Source organism: Oncorhynchus nerka, linkage group LG15 (genome assembly GCF_034236695.1).
Source record: "Oncorhynchus nerka isolate Pitt River linkage group LG15, Oner_Uvic_2.0, whole genome shotgun sequence".
Lineage (NCBI taxonomy): Eukaryota > Metazoa > Chordata > Actinopteri > Salmoniformes > Salmonidae > Oncorhynchus > Oncorhynchus nerka.
In genome coordinates, this window is record NC_088410.1 from 15,571,486 (window position 1) to 15,593,273 (window position 21,788).

At 46.3% G+C, this 21,788-nt stretch overlaps 1 pseudogene; it reads right to left on the reverse strand.

Moving 5' to 3' along the window:
* Positions 1 to 8,039: 8,039 nt before the first annotated feature.
* The window catches only part of LOC135559786 (uncharacterized), a 70,324-nt pseudogene continuing 56,575 nt past the window's right edge, over positions 8,040 to 21,788 (reverse strand).

Below are 21,788 nucleotides of genomic sequence, written 5' to 3' on the forward strand. Positions count from 1 at the left end.
TACTGTCATCCATTCCCCTCCACCATCACCTCTATTATACCACTGGAGTAATACTGTCATCCATTCCCCTCCACCATCACCTCTATTATATCACTGGAGTAATACTGTCATCCATTCCCCTCCACCATCACCTCTATTATATCACTGGTTTAGTACTGTCCTCCATTCCACCATCTCCTCTATCATATCACTGGAGTAGTACTGTCCTCCATTCCCCTCCACCATCACCTCTATTATACCACTGGAGTAATACTGTCATCCATTCCCCTCCACCATCACCTCTATTATATCACTGGAGTAATACTGTCATCCATTCCCCTCCACCATCACCTCTATTATATCACTGGTTTAGTACTGTCCTCCATTCCCCTCCCCCATCACCTCTCCATCTCACTGGTTTAGTACTGTCCTCCATTCCCCTCCCCCATCACCTCTCCATCTCACTGGAGTAATACTGTCATCCATTCCCCTCCACCATCACCTCTATTATATCACTGGAGTAATACTGTCATCCATTCCCCTCCACCATGACCTCTATTATATCACTGGAGTAATACTGTCATCCATTCCCCTCCACCATCACCTCTATTATATCACTGGTTTAGTACTGTCATCCATTCCACCATCTCCTCTATCATATCACTGGAGTAGTACTGTCATCCATTCCCCTCCACCATCACCTCTATTATATCACTGGAGTAATACTGTCATCCATTCCCCTCCACCATCACCTCTATTATATCACTGGAGTAATACTGTCCTCCATTCCCCTCCCCCATCACCTCTCCATCTCACTGGTTTAGTACTGTCATCCATTCCCCTCCACCATCACCTCTCCATCTCACTGGTTTAGTACTGTCCTCCATTCCACCATCTCCTCTATCATATCACTGAAGAGTAGTACTGTCCTCCATTCCAAAATCACCTCTATTATATCACTGGTATAGTACTGACCTCCATTCCACCATCTCCTCTATCATATCACTGGAGTAGTACTGTCCTCCATTCCAAAACCACCTCTATTATATCACTGGTATAGTACTGACCTCCATTCCACCATCTCCTCTATCATATCACTGGAGTAGTACTGTCCTCCATTCCACCATCTCCTCTATCATATCACTGGAGTAGTACTGTCCTCCATTCCACCATCTCCTCTATCATATCACTGGAGTAGTACTGTCCTCCATTCCAAAATCACCTCTATTATATCACTGGAGTAGTACTGTCCTCCATTCCACCATCTCCTCTATTATATCACTGGTATAGTACTGTCCCCCATTCCACCATCTCCTCTATCATATCACTGGAGTAATACTGTCATCCATTCCCCTCCACCATCACCTCTATTATATCACTGGTTTAGTACTGTCCTCCATTCCACCATCTCCTCTATCATATCACTGGTTTAGTACTGTCCTCCATTCCACCATCTCCTCTATCATATCACTGGAGTAGTACTGTCATCCATTCCCCTCCACCATCACCTCTATTATATCACTGGAGTAATACTGACCTCCATTCCCCTCCCCCATCACCTCTATTATATCACTGGAGTAGTACTGACCTCCATTCCACCATCTCCTCTATCATATCACTGGAGTAGTACTGTCCTCCATTCCCCTCCACCATCTCCTCTATCATATCACTGGAGTAGTACTGTCCTCCATTCCCCTCCACCATCTCCTCTATCATATCACTGGAGTAGTACTGTCCTCCATTCCACCATCTCCTCTATCATATCACTGGAGTAGTACTGTCCTCCATTCCAAAACCACCTCTATCATATCACTGGTATAGAACTGACCTCCATTCCACCATCTCCTCTATCATATCACTGGAGTAGTACTGTCCTCCATTCCAAAACCACCTCTATCATATCACTGGTATAGTACTGACCTCCATTCCACCATCTCCTCTATCATATCACTGGAGTAGTACTGTCCTCCATTCCAAAACCACCTCTATCATATCACTGGTATAGTACTGACCTCCATTCCACCATCTCCTCTATCATATCACTGGAGTAGTACTGTCCTCCATTCCAAAACCACCTCTATCATATCACTGGTATAGTACTGACCTCCATTCCACCATCTCCTCTATCATATCACTGGAGTAGTACTGTCCTCCATTCCAAAACCACCTCTATTATATCACTGGAGTAGTACTGTCCTCCATTCCAAAACCACCTCTATTATATCACTGGAGTAGTACTGTCCTCCATTCCACCATCTCCTCTATCATCTCACTGGTTTAGTACTGTCATCCATTCCCTCCACCATCACCTCTCCATCTCACTGGTTTAGTACTGTCCTCCATTCCACCATCTCCTCTATCATATCACTGGAGTAGTACTGTCCTCCATTCCAAAATCACCTCTATTATATCACTGGTATAGTACTGACCTCCATTCCACCATCTCCTCTATCATATCACTGGAGTAGTACTGTCCTCCATTCCAAAACCACCTCTATTATATCACTGGTATAGTACTGACCTCCATTCCACCATCTCCTCTATCATATCACTGGAGTAGTACTGTCCTCCATTCCACCATCTCCTCTATCATATCACTGGAGTAGTACTGTCCTCCATTCCACCATCTCTCTATCATATCACTGGAGTAGTACTGTCCTCCATTCCAAAATCACCTCTATTATATCACTGGAGTAGTACTGTCCTCCATTCCACCATCTCCTCTATTATATCACTGGTATAGTACTGTCCCCCATTCCACCATCTCCTCTATCATATCACTGGAGTAATACTGTCATCCATTCCCCTCCACCATCACCTCTATTATATCACTGGTTTAGTACTGTCCTCCATTCCACCATCTCCTCTATCATATCACTGGTTTAGTACTGTCCTCCATTCCACCATCTCCTCTATCATATCACTGGAGTAGTACTGTCATCCATTCCCCTCCACCATCACCTCTATTATATCACTGGAGTAATACTGACCTCCATTCCCTCCCCCATCACCTCTATTATATCACTGGAGTAGTACTGACCTCCATTCCACCATCTCCTCTATCATATCACTGGAGTAGTACTGTCCTCCATTCCCCTCCACCATCTCCTCTATCATATCACTGGAGTAGTACTGTCCTCCATTCCCTCCACCATCTCCTCTATCATATCACTGGAGTAGTACTGTCCTCCATTCCACCATCTCCTCTATCATATCACTGGAGTAGTACTGTCCTCCATTCCAAAACCACCTCTATCATATCACTGGTATAGAACTGACCTCCATTCCACCATCTCCTCTATCATATCACTGGAGTAGTACTGTCCTCCATTCCAAAACCACCTCTATCATATCACTGGTATAGTACTGACCTCCATTCCACCATCTCCTCTATCATATCACTGGAGTAGTACTGTCCTCCATTCCAAAACCACCTCTATCATATCACTGGTATAGTACTGACCTCCATTCCACCATCTCCTCTATCATATCACTGGAGTAGTACTGTCCTCCATTCCAAAACCACCTCTATCATATCACTGGTATAGTACTGACCTCCATTCCACCATCTCCTCTATCATATCACTGGAGTAGTACTGTCCTCCATTCCAAAACCACCTCTATTATATCACTGGAGTAGTACTGTCCTCCATTCCAAAACCACCTCTATTATATCACTGGAGTAGTACTGTCCTCCATTCCACCATCTCCTCTATCATCTCACTGGTTTAGTACTGTCATCCATTCCCCTCCACCATCACCTCTCCATCTCACTGGTTTAGTACTGTCCTCCATTCCACCATCTCCTCTATCATATCACTGGAGTAGTACTGTCCTCCATTCCAAAATCACCTCTATTATATCACTGGTATAGTACTGACCTCCATTCCACCATCTCCTCTATCATATCACTGGAGTAGTACTGTCCTCCATTCCAAAACCACCTCTATTATATCACTGGTATAGTACTGACCTCCATTCCACCATCTCCTCTATCATATCACTGGAGTAGTACTGTCCTCCATTCCACCATCTCCTCTATCATATCACTGGAGTAGTACTGTCCTCCATTCCACCATCTCCTCTATCATATCACTGGAGTAGTACTGTCCTCCATTCCAAAATCACCTCTATTATATCACTGGAGTAGTACTGTCCTCCATTCCACCATCTCCTCTATTATATCACTGGTATAGTACTGTCCCCCATTCCACCATCTCCTCTATCATATCACTGGAGTAATACTGTCATCCATTCCCCTCCACCATCACCTCTATTATATCACTGGTTTAGTACTGTCCTCCATTCCACCATCTCCTCTATCATATCACTGGTTTAGTACTGTCCTCCATTCCACCATCTCCTCTATCATATCACTGGAGTAGTACTGTCATCCATTCCCTCCACCATCACCTCTATTATATCACTGGAGTAATACTGACCTCCATTCCCCTCCCCCATCACCTCTATTATATCACTGGAGTAGTACTGACCTCCATTCCACCATCTCCTCTATCATATCACTGGAGTAGTACTGTCCTCCATTCCCCTCCACCATCTCCTCTATCATATCACTGGAGTAGTACTGTCCTCCATTCCCCTCCACCATCTCCTCTATCATATCACTGGAGTAGTACTGTCCTCCATTCCACCATCTCCTCTATCATATCACTGGAGTAGTACTGTCCTCCATTCCAAAACCACCTCTATCATATCACTGGTATAGAACTGACCTCCATTCCACCATCTCCTCTATCATATCACTGGAGTAGTACTGTCCTCCATTCCAAAACCACCTCTATCATATCACTGGTATAGTACTGACCTCCATTCCACCATCTCCTCTATCATATCACTGGAGTAGTACTGTCCTCCATTCCAAAACCACCTCTATCATATCACTGGTATAGTACTGACCTCCATTCCACCATCTCCTCTATCATATCACTGGAGTAGTACTGTCCTCCATTCCAAAACCACCTCTATTATATCACTGGAGTAGTACTGTCCTCCATTCCAAAACCACCTCTATTATATCACTGGAGTAGTACTGACCTCCATTCCACCATCTCCTCTATCATATCACTGGAGTAGTACTGTCCTCCATTCCAAAATCACCTCTATTATATCACTGGAGTAATACTGTCCTCCATTCCCCTCTACCATCTGCTTTGTCTTCCTCAGCAGCTCTGTGACCTGAGAGCGATCTTTGGTCTGGTTGTTGAGAGAGTCATTTCTAAATCCACAGATGTTGATAAGTTCCTGAAGCTCATTGCTTTCTCCCAGAAAACTTCTTGACTGACTACCATTTAACTTATCTTCAGCAGTAAATAATATAATAGTATATTTTGAGGGCTGCCCTGAATCTGTGAAACCAAACAGGAAAAGTAAAAATTACAATGCAAGCCATCGGTTTGCTTCATATTTTCTTTTGTAATTGTGAGAAATTAAGAGAAATTCTAGAATAGTATATTTTGAGGCTTATTCTCCAAAGTTCTCCTGGATCCAGCTCACAGTGTTCCTCTCCTCGTCTGTGAACAATGTCAGTCTGATCACCAGCAGCAATGTGTCCTGGCTTGTCTATACATCCATCTCACACTTCATTGCCTTTTCAGCGAGCCAGCCAGCTAACATTAGCTAGCTAGCTAGGTAAACAATGAACCATAATCACAACTCATGATGTTACTACCTTACATGAATCTGCAGGTAGCTAATCAACCAGGTTCAATGTTAGCTAGCTAACATTATGCTATAGCTAGCCAAGTAAATGTCTCTTTCTGTCAAAATTAGAAACGTGTAATAACGTAAAATGTAGCTAGCTAGACTATTTTACAAGTATACATCATTCATGGTTGGATGTGTCTCCAGTCGGATGCCATGGTTGCCCTTAGTTTGAAGATTTAATCCGGCGACAGGTGGTTTCCCCATCTCCTTAACTATCATACTCAAATTCCACTGATTTCAAAACTCAGTCCTCCAGAAAGTGGAGAGCTACACTAATGCAGTTTTAATACATAATACATTTGTTTTTTAAATGTGTTAGACAGGATTACCTAGACAAACTGACCAGCTCAAATAGACAGAAGCATGCCAAATGGCACACCAGTCATAATTTATCTTTCGGCATGTCCAGCCCACTCATTATCTCAGCCAATCATGGCTAGAGGGAAGGTTGACAACTTTCTCTTTGGCTAAACCAACTAGGCTCGTAATTTAACAATTGTACTCGTATTTACAGATGGCATACACGTTTGTTCTTAAGGCACATGAAAGTGCACATGTTCGAGAAGGCATTTCGGCCAAAAAAGGCATTTTGATAAATGATTAGGTTCCAACTGCTCTCTTGTGAAGTAGTGACCCACGACATATGCCTAGTTTCCTGAAACCGGTCACAAACGTCCTCAAAGGTTGTCCATCAAATGTTCATCAAAGACAAATCACAAAACATTATGCAGCACAAACATGAAACAAAATACATTTGAATAATGGATAATCTGTCAATATATAAACAGCTAAGACATTTTCAGATAGCCATGATAATCAACGGGGCTCTACGACATGCCAGCGTAGTGAAACGTAACCTTCCACGGAGTTGCATTATGTTCAGAAAACGCATAGAGAGCCCAGAGATGATGATCCCTTTTATACTATGGCTACAATTTAGCATATTTGCAGCTGGAATTTGTAGGAAGAAATGTGTTATATAATAAGAAGTTATTTTATTGTAATTGTTGAAGTTATAATTGTCCTACTTAGTGCTGAGCCAGGGAGGGTAAAGGGAGAACATAGACCAGGGAGGGAGGGTAAAGGGAGAACATAGACCAGGGAGAGAGGATAGAGGGAGAACACAGACCAGGGAGGGAGGGTAAAGGGAGAACATAGACCAGGGAGAGAGGATAGAGGGAGAACACAGACCAGGGAGGGAGGGTAAAGGGAGAACACAGACCAGGGAGGGAGGGTAGAGGGAGAACACAGACCAGGGAGGGAGGATAGAGGGAGAACACAGACCAGGGAGGGAGGGTAGAGGGAGAACACAGACCAGGGAGGAAGGATAGAGGGAGAACACAGACCAGGGAGGGGGGATAGAGGGAGAACACAGACCAGGGAGGGAGGGTAGAGGGAGAACACAGACCAGGGAGGGAGGATATAGGGAGAACACAGACCAGGGAGGGAGAGTAGAGGGAGAACACAGACCAGGGAGGGAGGATAGAGGGAGAACACAGACCAGGGAGGAAGGACACAGACCAGGGAGGGAGGATAGAGGGAGAACACAGACCAGGGAGGGAGGATATAGGGAGAACACAGACCAGGGAGGGAGGGTAGAGGGAGAACACAGACCAGGGAGGGAGGATAGAGGGAGAACACAGACCAGGGAGGAAGGACACAGACCAGGGAGGGAGGGTAGAGGGAGAACACAGACCAGGGAGGGAGGATAGAGGGAGAACACAGACCAGGGAGGGAGGATATAGGGAGAACACAGACCAGGGAGGGAGGGTAAAGGGAGAACATAGACCAGGGAGAGAGGGTAAAGGGAGAACATAGACCAGGGAGGGAGGGTAAAGGGAGAACATAGACCAGGGAGGGAGGGTAAAGGGAGAACATAGACCAGGGAGGGAGGGTAAAGGGAGAACATAGACCAGGGAGGGAGGGTAAAGGGAGAACATAGACCAGGGAGGGAGGGTAAAGGGAGAACATAGACCAGGGAGAGAGGGTAAAGGGAGAACATAGACCAGGGAGAGAGGGTAAAGGGAGAACATAGACCAGGGAGGGAGGGTAAAGGGAGAACATAGACCAGGGAGGGAGGGTAAAGGAGAACATAGACCAGGGAGGGAGGGTAAAGGGAGAACATAGACCAGGGAGGGAGGGTAAAGGGAGAACATAGACCAGGGAGGGAGGGTAAAGGGAGAACATAGACCAGGGAGGGAGGGTAAAGGAGAACATAGACCAGGGAGGGAGGGTAAAGGGAGAACATAGACCAGGGAGAGGAGGGGAGGGAGGGTAAAGGGAGAACATAGACCAGGGAGAGAGGGTAAAGGAGAACATAGACCAGGGAGAGAGGGTAAAGGGAGAACATAGACCAGGGAGGGAGGGTAAAGGGAGAACATAGACCAGGGAGAGAGGGTAAAGGGAGAACATAGACCAGGGAGAGAGGGTAAAGGGAGAACATAGACCAGGGAGAGAGGATAGAGGGAGAACACAGACCAGGGAGGAAGGACACAGACCAGGGAGGGAGGATAGAGGGAGAACATAGACCAGGGAGGAAGGACACAGACCAGGGAGGGAGGGTAGAGTGAGAACACAGACCAGGGAGGAAGGACACAGACCAGGGAGGGAGGATAGAGGGAGAACACAGACCAGAGAGGGAGAACATAGACCAGGGAGAGAGCATAGAGGGAGAACACAGACCAGGGAGGGAAGATAGAGGGAGAACACAGACCAGGGAGGGAGGATAGAGGGAGAACAGAGACCAGGGAGGGAGGATAGAGGGAGAACACAGACCAAGGAGGAAGGACACAGACCAGGGAGGGAAGATAGAGGGAGAACACAGACCAGGGAGGGAGGATAGAGGGAGAACACAGACCAGGGAGGGATGATAGAGGGAGAACACAGACCAGGGAGGGAGGGTAGAGGGAGAACACAGACCAGGGAGGGAGGATAGAGGGAGAACACAGACCAGGGAGGGAGGGTAGAGGGAGAACACAGACCAGGGAGGAAGGATAGAGGGAGAACACAGACCAGGGAGGGGGGATAGAGGGAGAACACAGACCAGGGAGGGAGGGTAGAGGGAGAACACAGACCAGGGAGGGAGGATATAGGGAGAACACAGACCAGGGAGGGAGAGTAGAGGGAGAACACAGACCAGGGAGGGAGGATAGAGGGAGAACACAGACCAGGGAGGAAGGACACAGACCAGGGAGGGAGGATAGAGGGAGAACACAGACCAGGGAGGAAGGACACAGACCAGGGAGGGAGGGTAGAGGGAGAACACAGACAAGGGAGGGAGGATAGAGGGAGAACACAGACCAGGGAGGGAGGGTAGAGGGAGAACACAGACCAGGGAGGGAGGATAGAGGGAGAACCTAGACCAGGGAGGGAGGATAGAGGGAGAACACAGACCAGGGAGGAAGGACACAGACCAGGGAGGGAGGATAGAGGGAGAACACAGACCAGGGAGGGAGGGTAGAGGGAGAACACAGACCAGGGAGGGAGGATAGAGGGAGAACACAGACCAGGGAGGGAGGGTAGAGGGAGAACACAGACCAGGGAGGATAGAGGGAGAACACAGACCAGGGAGGGAGGATAAAGGGAGAACACAGACCAGGGAGGAAGGACACAGACCAGGGAGGGAGGGTAGAGTGAGAACACAGACCAGGGAGGAAGGACACAGACCAGGGAGTGAGGATAGAGGGAGTACACATTTTTTCTGATGTTATATCCCTGAGCCTCTGAATAATAAACATGTTAAATAACTGATCATATTAGAAAGTGTTGAACAATCCCTGATGGTTGTCATTGTAAAGGATTCATCTACTGCTAATACTTGACATTAAGATGAGGAAGAGAGTGGTACTTCACACTGCCACCTCTTCCTCATCTTCACTTACTGAGAATCTTGAAAACGTTCAACTGCATCTTCAGCTACCTCTTTTGCAAGTACAGCAACTCCAACTGGAATTGCTGCTGGTCCTGCTACCACCGCTGTGGCAACAGTTACTAACAATCCCAAAACTTTTCCCCATAGGTCCTTTGACTTCTTCTTCCTCATCTCCTCTTGTCTCTCCTTTTCCTTATTCCTTTCCTCCTCTCTCGCCTTGTCTACCTGTTTCCTGATCTCCTCCTGTTTCTTCCTCTCCTCCTCTCTCACCTTGCCTTCCCGTTTCCTGATCTCCGCCTCCAGTTTCTCTTTCTCTTGCTGTTCTCTCTTCTCCTCTTCCTGTTTCTTCCTCTCCTCCTCCTCTTCGATCTTCCTCTGGGCCTCCTGGTACATCTCATTGGTGTAGTGTTGTCCTCCATTCTTCATCACCATCTCATCTATCTTCTTCAGCAGCTCTGGGACCTGATTGTAGTCATTCTTCTTTTTATTATCAAAGACATGATTTCTTCCCTTAAAGACCTTGATGAGTTGCATAAGCTCCTCACTCTCACTTAGAAAGTCCACCATTGATATGTCCTCCAGCAGGTCTCCTCCGGTGAACAGAATGATGGTGTACTTTGATGCTTCTTCTCCAAAGTTCTCCTGGATCCACTTCACAGTGTTCCTCTCCTCCTCTGTGAACCTCCCCAGTCTGATCACCAGCAGGAAGGCGTGGGGTCCTGGTACTGACATGTAGATGGCCTTTTCTATCTCACTTTTCATCTCTTCTTTAGACATTGTTGTGTCATAGAGCCCCGGGGTGTCGATGACATCCACCACCCCACTCTGTTTCTCACAGTGAACAGTCACAGACTCAGGGGAGAAGGCATCTCTAAACACCTTTCTCCCCAGGATGGTGTTTCCTGTTGCACTCTTCCCTGCTCCAGTCTTCCCCACCAGAACTATCCTCAGATCAGAGGGCTGCCCTGTATCTGTGAAAACAGACAAGAAGTGCTTGAGTTGATAGTGATTGTCCTGATGAAAACCTAATGAAATGTGTGTGTCAGGCTCTAACTGTGCAGAGCACAAGCCCCATTGTCCTTCTAGTCTCTAAAGCACCCTTTTGGGTAGTGGTATAATTTCCCCCAAAATATATATTTTTTGTACTTGTTCAGAACCCTTAAATTGCTCGCAATTTGTCGTTCACCACTCCCCACCCTGTTCGTTGGTTACGCCTGTTTCCCAGTCTGCCCTGTAAGGAGTCTGCCCTGTAAGGAGTCTGCCCCGTAAGGAGTTTTATCCAAACGTGAATGGCTTGAGAGATGTGGTTACCGATGGAGTGTGTGTGTGTGTGTGTGTGTGTGTGTTTGTGTGTGTGTGTGTGTGTGTGTGTGTGTGTGTGTGTGTGTGTGTGTGTGTGTGTGTGTGTGTACGTGCATGGCCCTGGTGTGTGTACGTGCATGCATGTGTGTGTGTGTGCGCACTGGTGTGTGTACCTTGGCATTGACCAGGGAAGGCTTGTAGACAGAGTGTCAACAGGAACAGAATCTTTAGAGTCCTTCCTCTTCCTCGTTCCATCTCTGCTACAGCAGCCATCAAAAACAAAACAGACAATGACCTCATTACAAAAAACACAGTCCACATGAACTAAATTCGATTTTCTTCTCATCTATTTGACTTTAAAACAATATGAACTATAAGAAGAGTAATGCTATGTGTTAGAACTGTTGTAAAACAAAGTACATTCCCTAACAACGTAGCCTATATTAGGAAAACATAATGTACTCATATAGGGGGTGTCAAATTACATCCTAAACATGCTTATCATTCTACAGTTGACATTCTGCTACATGGTGGGACCAGATAGACCAAGGAGGCAACTCCAGTTTTCTGGGGCCTGATTGGTGTCACACGTTCCCCCAGTCCTGTAGCTAAAACACCTGATTCAACTAATTACATTCTAACCTGAAGACCAGCATTACTTGATTATTGGAGCCAGGTGTGTTAGCTGGGGATAAAGTATGATCGTGATTCCCTGCACAGGAGTTTCATTGCATCAACCAATGGCTGCATGCCACATCATCAACTGTGCTGTCGGGCTATAGCATATGATGTGGATATCTGATATCAGTGGAGGCTGGTGGGAGAAGATATAGGAGGAGGGGCTCAATGTAACGGCTGGAATGGAATCATTGGAACGGAGTCAAACACGTTGTTTCCATGAGTTTGATGTGTAGGTACCATTAAATGTATTCCATTCCAGCCGTTACAATAAACCACCCCTCCTATGGCTCCTCCCACCAGCCTCCTCTGTCTGACATGTAAAATACCTATCCAGGCATTACAATAAGCCATCCCTCCTATGGCTCCTCCCACCAGCCTCCAGGCATTATAATATCTGTCATACATCATCAATGTAGTCAGTCAGGATTGTACTCAAGGTCACCAAACAGGCCCCAGATGAATGGAGATGCCCATCCCTGCTGTACACTGTGGTATAATGACCTGTCACTCAGTACCAAGATACCTGCAGGTCAGTCCCTCACAGCAACAACCTGCTGTACACTGTGGTATAATGACGTGTCACTCAGTACCAAGATACCTGCAGGTCAGTCCCTCACAGCAACAACCTGCTGTACACTGTGGTATAATGACGTGTCACTCAGTACCAAGATACCTGCTACAGGTTGTACTACAGTTATTACAATACATTGTTGTACATTTCATTAGTAAGGTAGTTAAGTTGAATACTCACTTTTAGTGTAGTTGCACGTGTCTGTTAATTGTCCCCTGTTGTGACTGTGAGAGCTGAAGCTATGTGCTGCAACTTATAGTCAGAGTTAAGTTTCGTTTCACCTGTAACTAGTCATTTCTAGCCAATGAGAGGAGTTATTCACCTCAGGACAGGCAGAGGATGAAATCTGATTGGGTGTCACTATTATCAACCTCCTCTGACAACTCAACCTTGGATTAGCCACAACTCTGAGTCAAATGAAATGTGTTGGACACAGACCTCTTCTTCTGGGAAAAAGGTTCAAATTAAAATAGCAAATGAAACATTTTCAAATGTAACTATGTAGTTGTCTAACCTGGTCCCAGATCTGTTTGTTCTCTTTCCAACTCCATTGATCACTATATACTGTAGTTGCCTAACCTGGTCCCAGATCTGTTTGATCTCTTTCCAACTCCATTGATCACTATATACTGTAGTTGTCTAACCTGGTCCCAGATCTGTTTGTTCTCTTTCCAACTCCATTGATCACTATCAAGCCATGACAATGAGTGACAAGTAGCTGTAAAGAGGGCACTCACAGACTGGTACTCAGGGTATTAGTTGCCTAGGTCTTCTAATGTAATCGTTGTACATAATTTAGTTAGTAAGGTTGTTATGTTGAATAGTCACCGTTAGTGTAATTGGACAAATCTGTTAATTGTTCTCGCCTGCTGAGAGGTGAAGCTATTAGCTGGACTTCACAGGTAACTGACAAAATAAAGGAAACACCAACATAAAGTGTAGGCTGTTGGGCCACGAGCCGACAAAACTGCTTCAATGCTCCTTGGCATAGAATCTACACGTGTCTAGAAATCTTTTGGAGGGATGCAACACCATTTTTCCATGAGAAATACCATCATTTGGTGTTTTGTTGATGGTGGTGGAAACGCTCTCTCAGGTGTTGATCCAGAGTCTCCCTTCAGGGTTCAACTGGGTTGAGATCTGGTGACTGAGACAGCCATGGCATATGGTTTACATAGTTTTCATGCTCATCAAACCATTCAGTGACCTCTCATACCCTGTGGACGGGGGCATTATCATCCTGGAAGAGACCACTCTTATCAGGATAGACATTATTCACCACAGGTTGAAGGTGATCACTCAGAATGGCTGAGTATTTACTGGTGTTTACCTTGGTCTCTAAGTGGTTGAGTGGACCTAAACCACGCCAGGAAAATGCACCCCACAACATAACAGAGCTGACAGAACCCTCAATTACTCAAGTGTTTCTTTTATTTTGGCAGTTACCTGTACATTCCTAGTTAAGTTTCGTTTCCCCTGTAACTTGAGAGAGTGTTACTAGGCAAATAATAATTCAACTCAGAACACGCAGAGTCTGAATTCTGGTTGGGTGTCACTATTACCAACATCCTTCTGACAATTCACAACATTGGCTGTCTGCCCAGAATCAGAGTTGAGAGCAGAAGAAGTGTTGTTTGAAGATGAAAGCACATTGAGAACCATTAGTGAGAAGGATGGGGGGACAACAGTGAAGTCCAAGAATTGAACAAAAAGGGCAGCAATTGTTGTGGAAAATGAGTCTGTTGAATCGTTGCTTGTCGGAGTATGTTGTTTTTTGATAAAGATGTTTATTTGGGGAACTCGTTTGAAGTCACAAGGATGGTGAAGAAGCTTTGGGAAAAGTGGATGCAGTCAAAGTAGATGTTGTCACTTTAATATAGTACCTTGCATTACTCATCTCATATGTATATACAGTATTCTATACCATCTACACAGAACCCAAACCGGCTGTGCGACATCGTGTATACATTTATTTCGTCCCCCACACCACACGCAGGTTAAAATATCAAAACAAACTCTGAACCAATGACATTCATTTGGGGACAGGTTGAAAAGCATTAAACATGTATGGCAACTTAGCTAGCTGGCACTTGCTAACTAATTTGTCCTATTTAGCTAGCTGGCACTTGCTAACTAATTTGTCCTATTTAGCTAGCTTGCTTATATATTCTTATTCCTTTCCTTTACTTAGATTTGTGTGAATTAGGTATTTGATAGATATTACCTGTTAGATATTGCTGCACTGTCAGAACTAGAAGCACAAGCATTTCGCTACAATCGCAATAACATCTGCTAACCATGTGTATGTGACCAATAACATCTGCTAACCATGTGTATGTGACCAATAACATCTGCTAACCATGTGTATGTGACCAATAACATCTGCTAACCATGTGTATATGACCAATAACATCTGCTAACCATGTGTATGTGACCAATAACATCTGCTAACCATGTGTATGTGACCAATAACATCTGCTAACCATGTGTATGTGACCAATAACATCAGCTGAGGCAACACGATGCAATGCAAGAAATGTACAAGAATTACAAGAATATACAAGAATATATAAAGCTGTATAAGATACACTGATGCAACACAATGCAATGCAAGAAATGTACAAGAATTACAAGAATATACAAGAATATATAAAGCTGTATAAGATACGCTGATGCAACACGATGCAATGCAAGAAATGTACAAGAATTTGCCACGTTTCAAGTGTTTGCAGACGGAAGGATTATGTTATTGAAGAGTCTGTGAATGTAAAATGTTGCAAATCTGGTGTGGATCATATTCCCTAATTCCCAGAGTGCCCTGTCAGGGTGAAAGAGGTTGAGGGGTCAAGGATCAGGGCTGTAGAGCAAATCTCCTATGTGGAGGCAGTGACGAGAGTTGAAAGGGCAAGAGGTCACAGTTCTGAAGAAGAGATGGAGGATGATGCACCGTAAACAGTTGCAAATGTTATACAGTGGGGCAAAAAAGTATTTAGTCAGCCACCAATTGGCAAGTTCTCCCACTTAATGAGATGAGAGAGGCCTGTAATTTTCATCATAGGTACACTTCAACAATGACAGACAAAATCTGAAGAAAAAATTCCAGAAAATCACATTGTAGGATTTTTAATGAATTTATTTGCAAATGATGGTGTAGGGTGCCATTTGTGACTCATGCTACATGTGTCGATGTCTCTTTAGATAAATATCTTATAAATATCTTATATTTAGCAGTGCACTAGGGTCCTGGTTAAAGTAGTGCACTAGGGGCCTGGTAGAAAGTAGTGCACTAGGGTCCTGGTAGAAAGTAGTGCACTAGGGGCCTGGTAGAAAGTAGTGCACTAGGGTCCTGGTAGAAAGTAGTGCACTAGGGGCCTGGTAGAAAGTAGTGCACTAGGGTCCTGGTAGAAAGTAGTGCACTAGGGTCCTGGTAGAAAGTAGTGCACTAGGGTCCTGGTAGAAAGTAGTGCACTAGGGGCCTGGTAGAAAGTAGTGCACTAGGGTCCTGGTAGAAAGTAGTGCACTAGGGGCCTGGTAGAAAGTAGTGCACTAGGGTCCTGGTAGAAAGTAGTGCAATAGGGGCCTGGTAGAAAGTAGTGCACTAGGGTCCTGGTAGAAAGTAGTGCACTAGGGTCCTGGTAGAAAGTAGTGCACTAGGGTCCTGGTAGAAAGTAGTGCACTAGGGTCCTGGTAGAAAGTAGTGCACTAGGGTCCTGGTAGAAAGTAGTGCACTAGGGGCCTGGTAGAAAGTAGTGCACAATTAACGGAATATGGTGCCATGTGTGACTCATGCTACATGTGCCGATGTCTCTTTAGATAAATATCTTATATTTTTACATGTTCATTGTTATCCAATGGAACGATGATGAATTAGTTCAGCATGTTTCCAAACAGGGAAAGAGAAACTGTAGATAACTGCCATGATTAAAACAGTCATGAGATGTTCAGGGGTTATTTCAGGTCAGACTCACTAGATGGTGACTATAGTAGCTGCTGTTATTTGTCCTATTTCACACTTGTACATGTGTTTCTCACATATCCCAACACCCACAGAGAGCTGGGGTCATTAGACAGGGTCACACATTATCAACACCCACAGAGAGCTGGAGTCTTTAGACAGGGTCAGACATTATCAACACCCACAGAGAGCTGGGGTCTTTAGACAGGGTCAGACAATATCAACACCCACAGAGAGCTGGGGTCTTTAGACAGGGTCAGACATTATCAACACCCACAGAGAGCTGGGGTCTTTAGACAGGGTCAGACATTATCAACACCCACAGAGAGCTGGGGTCTTTAGACAGGGTCAGGCATTATCAACACCCACAGAGAGCTGCAGTCTTTAGACAGGGTCAGACATTATCAACACCCACAGAGAGCTGGGGTCTTTAGACAGGGTCAGACATTATCAACACCCACAGAGAGCTGGAGTCTTTAGACAGGGTCAGACATTATCAACACCCACAGAGAGCTGGGGTCTTTAGACAGGGTCAGACATTATCAACACCCACAGAGAGCTGAGGTCTTTAGACAGGGTCAGACATTATCAACACCCACAGAGAGCTGGGGTCTTTAGACAGGGTCAGACATTATCAACACCCATAGAGAGCTGGGGTCTTTAGACAGGGTCAGACATTATCAACACCCACAGAGAGCTGGAGTCTTTAGACAGGGTCAGACATTATCAACACCCACAGAGAGCTGGGGTCTTTAGACAGGGTCAGACATTATCAACACCCACAGAGAGCTGGGGTCTTTAGACAGGGTCAGACATTATCAACACCCACAGAGAGCTGGGGTCTTTAGACAGGGTCAGACATTATCAACACCCACAGAGAGCTGGGGTCTTTAGACAGGGTCAGACATTATCAACACCCACAGAGAGCTGGGGTCTTTAGACAGGGTCAGACATTATCAACACCCATAGAGAGCTGGGGTCTTTAGACAGGGTCAGACATTATCAACACCCACAGAGAGCTGGAGTCTTTAGACAGGGTCAGACATTATCAACAGCCGCAGAGAGCTGGGGTCTTTAGACAGGGTCAGACATTATCAACACCCACAAAGAGCTGGGGTCTTTAGACAGGGTCAGACATTATCAACACCCACAGAGAGCTGGGGTCTTTAGACAGGGTCAGACATTATCAACACCCACAGAGAGCTGGGGTCTTTAGACAGGGTCAGACATTATCAACACCCACAGAGAGCTGGGGTCTTTAGACAGGGTCAGACATTATCAACACCCACAGAGAGCTGGAGTCTTTAGACAGGGTCAGACATTATCAACACCCACAGAGAGCTGGGGTCTTTAGACAGGGTCAGACATTATCAACACCCACAGAGAGCTGGGGTCTTTAGACAGGGTCAGACATTATCAACACCCACAGAGAGCTGGAGTCTTTAGACAGGGTCAGACATTATCAACACCACAGAGAGCTGGGGTCTTTAGACAGGGTCAGGCATTATCAACACCCACAGAGAGCTGGAGTCTTTAGACAGGGTCAGACATTATCAACACCCACAGAGAGCTGGAGTCTTTAGACAGGGTCTTCAACACCCACAGGGAGCTGGGGTCTTTAGACAGGGTCAGACATTATCAGCACCCACAGAGAGCTGGGGTCTTTAGACAGGGTCAGACATTATCAACAGCCGCAGAGAGCTGGGTTCTTTAGACAGGGTCAGACATTATCAACACCCACAGAGAGCTGGGGTCTTTAGACAGGGTCAGACATTATCAACACCCACAGAGAGCTGGGGTCTTTAGACAGGGTCAGACATTATCAATACCCACAGAGAGCTGGGGTCTTTAGACAGGATCAGACATTATCAACACCCACAGAGAGCTGGGGTCTTTAGACAGGGTCAGACATTATCAACACCCACAGAGAGCTGGGGTCTTTAGACAGGGTCAGACATTATCAACACCCACAGAGAGCTGGGGTCTTTAGACAGGGTCAGACATTATCAACACCCACAGAGAGCTGGAGTCTTTAGACAGGGTCAGACATTATCAACACCACAGGGAGCTGGGGTCTTTAGACAGGGTCAGACATTATCAGCACCCACAGAGAGCTGGGGTCTTTAGACAGGGTCAGACATTATCAACAGCCGCAGAGAGCTGGGTTCTTTAGACAGGGTCAGACATTATCAACACCCACAGAGAGCTGGGGTCTTTAGACAGGGTCAGACATTATCAACACCCACAGAGAGCTGGGGTCTTTAGACAGGGTCAGACATTATCAATACCCACAGAGAGCTGGGGTCTTTAGACAGGATCAGACATTATCAACACCCACAGAGAGCTGGGGTCTTTAGACAGGGTCAGACATTATCAACACCCACAGAGAGCTGGGGTCTTTAGACAGGGTCAGACATTATCAACACCCACAGAGAGCTGGGGTCTTTAGACAGGGTCAGACATTATCAACACCCACAGAGAGCTGGGGTCTTTAGACAGGGTCAGACATTATCAACACCCACAGAGAGCTGGAGTCTTTAGACAGGGTCAGACATTATCAACACCCACAGAGAGCTGGGGTCTTTAGACAGGGTCAGACATTATCAACACCCACAGAGAGCTGGGGTCTTTAGACAGGGTCAGACATTATCAACACCCACAGAGAGCTGGGGTCTTTAGACAGGGTCAGACATTATCAACACCCATAGAGAGCTGGGGTCTTTAGACAGGGTCAGACATTATCAACACCCACAGAGAGCTGGAGTCTTTAGACAGGGTCAGACATTATCAACAGCCGCAGAGAGCTGGGGTCTTTAGACAGGGTCAGACATTATCAACACCCACAAAGAGCTGGGGTCTTTAGACAGGGTCAGACATTATCAACACCCACAGAGAGCTGGGGTCTTTAGACAGGGTCAGACATTATCAACACCCACAGAGAGCTGGGGTCTTTAGACAGGGTCAGACATTATCAACACCCACAGAGAGCTGGGGTCTTTAGACAGGGTCAGACATTATCAACACCCACAGAGAGCTGGAGTCTTTAGACAGGGTCAGACATTATCAACACCCACAGAGAGCTGGGGTCTTTAGACAGGGTCAGACATTATCAACACCCACAGAGAGCTGGGGTCTTTAGACAGGGTCAGACATTATCAACACCCACAGAGAGCTGGAGTCTTTAGACAGGGTCAGACATTATCAACACCCACAGAGAGCTGGGGTCTTTAGACAGGGTCAGGCATTATCAACACCCACAGAGAGCTGGAGTCTTTAGACAGGGTCAGACATTATCAACACCCACAGAGAGCTGGAGTCTTTAGACAGGGTCAGACATTATCAACACCCACAGGGAGCTGGGGTCTTTAGACAGGGTCAGACATTATCAGCACCCACAGAGAGCTGGGGTCTTTAGACAGGGTCAGACATTATCAACAGCCGCAGAGAGCTGGGTTCTTTAGACAGGGTCAGACATTATCAACACCCACAGAGAGCTGGGGTCTTTAGACAGGGTCAGACATTATCAACACCCACAGAGAGCTGGGGTCTTTAGACAGGGTCAGACATTATCAATACCCACAGAGAGCTGGGGTCTTTAGACAGGATCAGACATTATCAACACCCACAGAGAGCTGGGGTCTTTAGACAGGGTCAGACATTATCAACACCCACAGAGAGCTGGGGTCTTTAGACAGGGTCAGACATTATCAACACCCACAGAGAGCTGGGGTCTTTAGACAGGGTCAGACATTATCAACACCCACAGAGAGCTGGGGTCTTTAGACAGGGTCAGACATTATCAACACCCACAGAGAGCTGGAGTCTTTAGACAGGGTCAGACATTATCAACACCCACAGAGAGCTGGGGTCTTTAGACAGGGTCAGACATTATCAACACCCACAGAGAGCTGGGGTCTTTAGACAGGGTCAGACATTATCAACACCCACAGAGAGCTGGAGTCTTTAGACAGGGTCAGACATTATCAACACCCACAGAGAGCTGGGGTCTTTAGACAGGGTCAGACATTATCAACACCCACAGAGAGCTGGGGTCTTTAGACAGGGTCAGACATTATCAACACCCACAGAGAGCTGGGGTCTTTAGACAGGGTCAGACATTATCAACACCCATAGAGAGCTGGGGTCTTTAGACAGGGTCAGACATTATCAACACCCACAGAGAGCTGGAGTCTTTAGACAGGGTCAGACATTATCAACAGCCGCAGAGAGCTGGGGTCTTTAGACAGGGTCAGACATTATCAACACCCACAAAGAGCTGGGGTCTTTAGACAGGGTCAGACATTATCAACACCCACAGAGAGCTGGGGTCTTTAGACAGGGTCAGACATTATCAACACCCACAGAGAGCTGGGGTCTTTAGACAGGGTCAGACATTATCAACACCCACAGAGAGCTGGGGTCTTTAGACAGGGTCAGACATTATCAACACCCACAGAGAGCTGGAGTCTTTAGACAGGGTCAGACATTATCAACACCCACAGAGAGCTGGGGTCTTTAGACAGGGTCAGACATTATCAACACCCACAGAGAGCTGGGGTCTTTAGACAGGGTCAGACATTATCAACACCCACAGAGAGCTGGAGTCTTTAGACAGGGTCAGACATTATCAACACCCACAGAGAGCTGGGGTCTTTAGACAGGGTCAGGCATTATCAACACCCACAGAGAGCTGGAGTCTTTAGACAGGGTCAGACATTATCAACACCCACAGAGAGCTGGAGTCTTTAGACAGGGTCAGACATTATCAACACCCACAGGGAGCTGGGGTCTTTAGACAGGGTCAGACATTATCAGCACCCACAGAGAGCTGGGGTCTTTAGACAGGGTCAGACATTATCAACAGCCGCAGAGAGCTGGGTTCTTTAGACAGGGTCAGACATTATCAACACCCACAGAGAGCTGGGGTCTTTAGACAGGGTCAGACATTATCAACACCCACAGAGAGCTGGGGTCTTTAGACAGGGTCAGACATTATCAATACCCACAGAGAGCTGGGGTCTTTAGACAGGATCAGACATTATCAACACCCACAGAGAGCTGGGGTCTTTAGACAGGGTCAGACATTATCAACACCCACAGAGAGCTGGGGTCTTTAGACAGGGTCAGACATTATCAACACCCACAGAGAGCTGGGGTCTTTAGACAGGGTCAGACATTATCAACACCCACAGAGAGCTGGAGTCTTTAGACAGGGTCAGACATTATCAACACCCACAGGGAGCTGGGGTCTTTAGACAGGGTCAGACATTATCAGCACCCACAGAGAGCTGGGGTCTTTAGACAGGGTCAGACATTATCAACAGCCGCAGAGAGCTGGGTTCTTTAGACAGGGTCAGACATTATCAACACCCACAGAGAGCTGGGGTCTTTAGACAGGGTCAGACATTATCAACACCCACAGAGAGCTGGGGTCTTTAGACAGGGTCAGACATTATCAATACCCACAGAGAGCTGGGGTCTTTAGACAGGATCAGACATTATCAACACCCACAGAGAGCTGGGGTCTTTAGACAGGGTCAGACATTATCAACACCCACAGAGAGCTGGGGTCTTTAGACAGGGTCAGACATTATCAACACCCACAGAGAGCTGGGGTCTTTAGACAGGGTCAGACATTATCAACACCCACAGAGAGCTGGAGTCTTTAGACAGGGTCAGACATTATCAACACCCACAGAGAGCTG